Raw genomic sequence first — 6262 nt, 5'->3', positions numbered from 1 at the left:
AAGGAGCAACTCTATGTTGGTGCTCTAAGTCACATTATAGCCAGGCCTCCTTATACCCTGACACCACTTGTACCTATAATCTATATTCATACAATCAGGAAATGAAGAACTGGCAAAGATGTAAGAGTCTGTTGAGTCAGTTGACAGGTTTTTCTTTAACCATTTTTTTTCCTTAATTAATGATTAACTATAGTCCTAATAAAAGATTGGTGCTGTCCCCTATTAGAAATTATAGATATAATGTAATAACACAAATGAGTTTTAATAGCTTTTCAAAGTTTATAAAGGAGTATATTTGACAATAGTGCGAGTCACTCTTGGCCGCCAGCCAAATAAAATCTAATGATAGCAAGTGTGGATACTAGAGACACTGTGGGAGGAAGGTAGGAAATGGAGGAGAGTGAGAAGGAGGGAATTAAGGGGAAAAAGAAAAAAGCAAAACATTGAAGAGACATAAAAATGGAAAATTATCTGATGATAGTAATGGGTATGGTAATATCTTTGACTGGACTAATACACAGTCTATTCATGCTGAAAAAAATTCATTTTGTATGCTGTAATGATATACAGTGGTTGAATGCAAAAAATAAAATCTAATGATTGCATATTTACTCACTTCAAATATCCTTTTCAATTTCATGTGTGAAATTATCACCCATATAGTCTTTTGTGCCAGTGTTGTGAGACAATTCCACATGGTTCTCAAATTTTCTTCTTCTTTTTTCCCTTCTTTAATACTTATTTCTTTCTTCTTTAAGTGAGAGAAGAGACAGCATCCCCAACCTGGTCTTGATACAACCCACCCACAGCCTCAGTCAGTTCTGAATCATGGATGTGTGTGTGCCTGGTGTGCTCAGGGACATCTCTAATGCCTACCTAGAACCTTACTAGAGGTCAGCCTCATAAAGCAGCATATGTTACTCCTGTGCTACCATCTGGTCTCCTCTCTCAAATTCCTGCATGCCTCATGATCTATTTAGGTTTTTTTTTTTATTGTTTTGTTTTTTCCTGGACTACTGTCTTAGTCTATTAGGGCTGCTATAATAAAATACTCCTTTGAATAGTTCATAAGCAACCTAAGTTTATCGCTCACAGTTCTGAATGCTGGGAAATTCAAAATCAAGACATCAGCATGTGAGGGCCCTTTGCTCTCATGATCCAATCACCTTTTCAGTGTCTCACCTCTTAATATTATAGCATTGGAAATTAGGTTTAAACAAATGAATTGTGAGGGAACACAAACATTCAAAGAGATGTTTATATAGCCCCTCAATTCTGGTTGAGTCAGCTGTCTTGTTTTTTTCTCAACTTCAGATCTTCTGGGAATAAAATTTTCAACCTGGCTTTCACATTCACATATCTGATGCCTAATCTGGTTGGCTGGAGCACCTTCACTAGTTCTATGCTGTTTCCACGTGACTTCTTCACATACCTATCATAGCTCCAGCTTCCTGGTAGCAGTACACATTGTAATGTCCTATTTCTTAACAGCATAGTGGTCCCAAGGTAGTCAGGTTTCTTACTTGGTGGCTGATTTTTCCTTCCAGTCTACTCCAAAATAACACTCCAGAAGACCAGGTGGGAACTGTAAGCTTCTAATGGCCTAATCCTGGCAGTCCCTGAGTCTTTTCAAGTTCATAGCATTCTGTTTTTCAAAGAAGTGACTAAGATCATTCTAGATATATAAGAAAGGGAATTAATCTTCACTTCTAAATAAAAACAAAAGCAAAGACTTTATAGCCATCCTTACTCTACTACCCCTGTACACACATTCCTGAAATTTGAAAGACAATGGCCTCAATAGGTTTGAAATGATCATGATTTAGGTTTGGGATATCAAAACTTTCTTTCAAATATTTGTAACATTTACTCATTTGTTTTTATAAAACCTATATTTGCTTCATTCAATAAATTCTTAAATTTTAAGTCAATTGAAATCTCCGGTGCAATTTTCATATAAGTAAATTGATATTATAAAATTGTCTATGCTATCTTTAACATTTTTCCAGAGGGAACCCTAGAAAATAGGATTTCTAATATTTCCAATGCAAATTTTTAATGTAATAATCCACACTGGTGCCAATAAAAACCAACCATAGTGAAAACACTCTTGGGAAAAAAACTGGTAAAAGTGATAAAAATGCAAACTTAAAGTTATCTTGCTGACTTTAGAACTTTAGCAAAGCAGCATAAAGCCAAAGAAAAAAGGTATATAAAGTTTGCTGCTGTAGAAGATAAAAATATATGAAAAGTTGATAAATACAAATTTTAAAACAGAATTTAATTAGGAATGCAATGCAATAATTGAAAATATTTAAGAAAAATAACAAATGGAAAATTTTTGTTGAGACAACAAAGCTTACAAAGGGCAATGTAAAGAAAAAAGATCTTATATAATATGGAGAGGAAATAGCATTTTTAATATTTTAATGAAAATATATACCTTAAATAAATATTAAAATATGAATTTATTTATAGAGAAAAATATGTCAACAGCCCTCGACGGGTTTATGACATACAGAGTCTAGAATTAACTATATGTCTTTTTTTGGGGGGAGGGAGGTTTTTGCTATAGAGCGTGTGTGCTCGCCAGACAGACAGAGAGACAGAAAGCGAGAAATCACCCCCCAGAGGGGATGGGCATGCCACAATCCCTTCTCCTCCATTCTCCTCTTGGGATCTTGGGCACGCATGCACACGCACCTGGCATGAGTTTAAGCCACGGGGTCCGGGAATCGAACCACAGTCGACTATGTGGGAGTCCAGCAACATAGCCATTACACTAACTGCTGGTCCCTAGAATTAACTATAGTTTTAATTTACTATCAAAATGAACATGGACAAGTGAAAACCTCTTTGATCTTCTTTTACTGGGTAAATCAAACTAAATGAGAGGATTATATAGACTAGACTATTTCCCTTTTTTAGAACTTTCTATATTTTATTCTTTTTTACATGCTGTATATGTATATAATGTATATATACATCCTTTTGTAATCTTTTTATAAAATGTGTATATATGTATACTTCCAGTATATGTGTAAATATACTTACACATATACTCATGAACATATGCCTACATACACACATTCATACATTTATGTATATATAACATCTAATACATGAGATAGATAATAGACATTAACACAAGATGCATACTAAGTCAATGAGTTTATAATTATTAAATAACATATTTATGTGATAAAAGTTACAAAGACTACAAATGGATATATGCTGAAAAGTTAATCTCTCATCTACCCTAGCTATGTTGTTTCAGTTTCCAGAGTAGACTAGAAATAATAGTTTCTCCTGTGTACTCTCAGAAAGCTCTGTTTGGACCTATTAGCACATTCACTTATATACACACTGGTGTATGTGTGTATCTCTATAGCTATTGATCTCTATATAAACATAAATATATACACACATAAAATAAATGATTACATATGTATTCTATATCAGCAAAAATAGGTATATTGTTATTCTTTTTATGATTTATTTTTTATATTTTGTTTTATTATTTCACTATTGTTGTATACAAGTACATACTACTTGCATACATGTTTAAAATACTAGGATTAATTCTTAGGGAATCAGTGGATGAAAGTTTGTATATTCAGAAATATGAAAGCTATTCCTAAATTGTCTTCTGAAAAAGTTGTTCTAATCGCTATTCCTACCAGTAAGGTAGGAGAGAACATTTCTCCACAATGTGACAGTAGTTGCATTACTAAACTTGCTAATATTTATATTTTAGGTAACATAGCATTTCATTATTTTAATTGCAGGTGAGGTTTGACATATTTTCAAGTGATTTCAAGCTACTTATATTCTTTATTTATGAAATGCTAATCTAATTCCCTTGGCCAATTTTCTATTGAGTTATTTTTTCCTAATTAAAGAGGACTTCACATACATGAGAAATGTGACAAACACTATTTTTTTCATTTTTTGTGTGCCTTTGGATTATTTATCAATTCAATATATATAAATATATATAATTTATTTATATTATATATAAACATATATATTATATTTATATTTTATATATATACATATATATAAAATAATTATATATATATGTATATATATATATAATTAGTTTTTGCTGTAGGTCATGAGCATTCACTGGATAGAGCTAGACAGAAAGAGAGTGGAAACTTGAGAAATCAGCTGCTAAGGAGATGGCCATGCCGCAATCTTTTCTCCTCCATTCTCCTCTCAGGATTTTGAGCACACTCACAATGCATCCAGCATGATTTTTGATCTGCCAGTTCAGACTCCAAACACAGAGTTGACTATATGGGATCCAGTCACCTTAACCATCATATCACTGGCTGACCCTTGCATGTTAAAAATGTGTTTAAATTTGTTTCTGACATCATTTTAAAAATTATTATGTACAGAATTTTATCTTTTTTGTTTGAGAATTTCAAGTACCATATCATTCTTGCACTGTTGGATTCTCAAAACTCTTACAGTTTTATATTTTTTATAGTTTTATATTTTAAAACTATGACTTTCTAAATTTAAAGGACATATTTATTCTTTCTGAAGTCACAGGAAGAAGTGCATCACATGAAAACCAAAGAAGCAAACCAAATTCATCCTAAAGATTTTAAGTGATGACTGACAAATATGTGGCATTTAGCACCATGTCTTAGCTCTAACTCTTGTCATTCAGTGGCTCTAAGAGAAGAGATATATTCGCTCTGAACTAGATTATCTTCCAATGACTTTAAAAGCAGATTCAGATTTCAGAGAAGTAGATGACTGACAATTATATGTCCAGAAGCATTCTAGGTATACAAATTGTGACAAGAAAAAATAAGACTTAGCTTTTTTGTATTTAAAGCACATAAATGTTAATTTGGGAAGCTAGGTTACACACATCAAACAACTGGAGAATAATAATCAGGTGTCTCTGAATCCAATGATAAATTTCATGTGAAGAGAGAAATTTATGAAAGTAAATACAGATGGGAATAATATCTTAGAGTTTAAACTCTACATTAAAATATATGTATTTTGTAATTGAGAATAAAATAAAAGTATGAAAAGTGCAAGAATTAAGAAAAGAATTTGGAAGAATATGGAGAGCAATCTTACTGGATTAGGCCAGAGTTTAATGTGAAAGAATATTACTTTTTTTCTCAATGAACTATTAACATTTTCAAATTGTTTTGTAATAGTCAGAATACGGCTTATATCACTGAGTAAAACTGGTCTTTAATTAGAATAGTAGGCTAACCCTCATCCACATCTTTTCCAGGTTTAAAAGAATTCTACTCTGAATGATTTCAGATGGTTAGAAATCAACAAACTATGTCTTCTATATATTCATACAAGAGCATTTCTTGTAAATTTCTTCACCTAAATTAAGTCAGAAGTCTATTTTAGAAAATCTTCAGAAGTCCTTTACGAAGTTATGTCTTTTTAAAATAAATTTCTTTCTTTCTTTTATTAGATAGAGAAAGAGAGATGGGGAGAGAGGGATACAGTACTCTTTGGGGTGGGGAAAGACTTCTTACATAAGACCCCTAAAGCACAGTCGATAATTCCCAAAATAGACAAGTGGGATTACATCAGACTAAGAAGTTTCTGCATGGCAGAAGACACAGTAGTTAGTGTGAATTGACAGCCCTCAGAATGGGAAAATATTTTTGTAAACTATGCATCAGATAAGGGATTGATAACCAGAATACATAAGGAACTAAAGAAGCTGTTTGGAAAAAAGATGATGAACCATATTAAAAGATGGGAGAAGGAGTTGAAAAAACACTTACTAAAGATGACATACGAAAAGCCAGAAGACATATGAAAAAATGCTCAACATCCCTCATTGTAAGGGAAATGCAGATCAAAACAACAATAAGATACCACCTAACCCCAATCAGAATGGCTAAGATTTAAAAAAATAAAATGATAAGTGTTGGCGGGGGTGTGGTGAAAGAGGAACTCTCTTACACTGCGGGTGGGAATGTAAATTAGTTCAACCACTGTGGAAAACAATTTGGAGATTCCTCAAAAATCTACAAATAGAACTGCCATATGATCCAGCAATCCCATTTCTTGGCATCTACCCAAAGGACAGAAGAATTTCTTATTGGAAAAGTGCTTGCACATCGATGTTTATTGTGGCACTTTTCACGATTGCTAAGACATGGAATCAACCCAAATGCCCCCGTACTGATGAATGGATTGAAAAACTGTGGCACATATAACTCTATGGAATACTATTCAGCCATTAAGAACAAAAAAA

The sequence above is a fragment of the Tupaia chinensis genome, unplaced genomic scaffold (assembly GCF_000334495.1).
Source record: "Tupaia chinensis unplaced genomic scaffold, TupChi_1.0 Scaffold000691_1, whole genome shotgun sequence".
NCBI classification, from domain to species: Eukaryota; Metazoa; Chordata; class Mammalia; order Scandentia; family Tupaiidae; genus Tupaia; species Tupaia belangeri.
The sequence above is the reverse complement of the archived record's forward strand: the minus strand, read 5'-3'. Positions refer to the sequence as shown.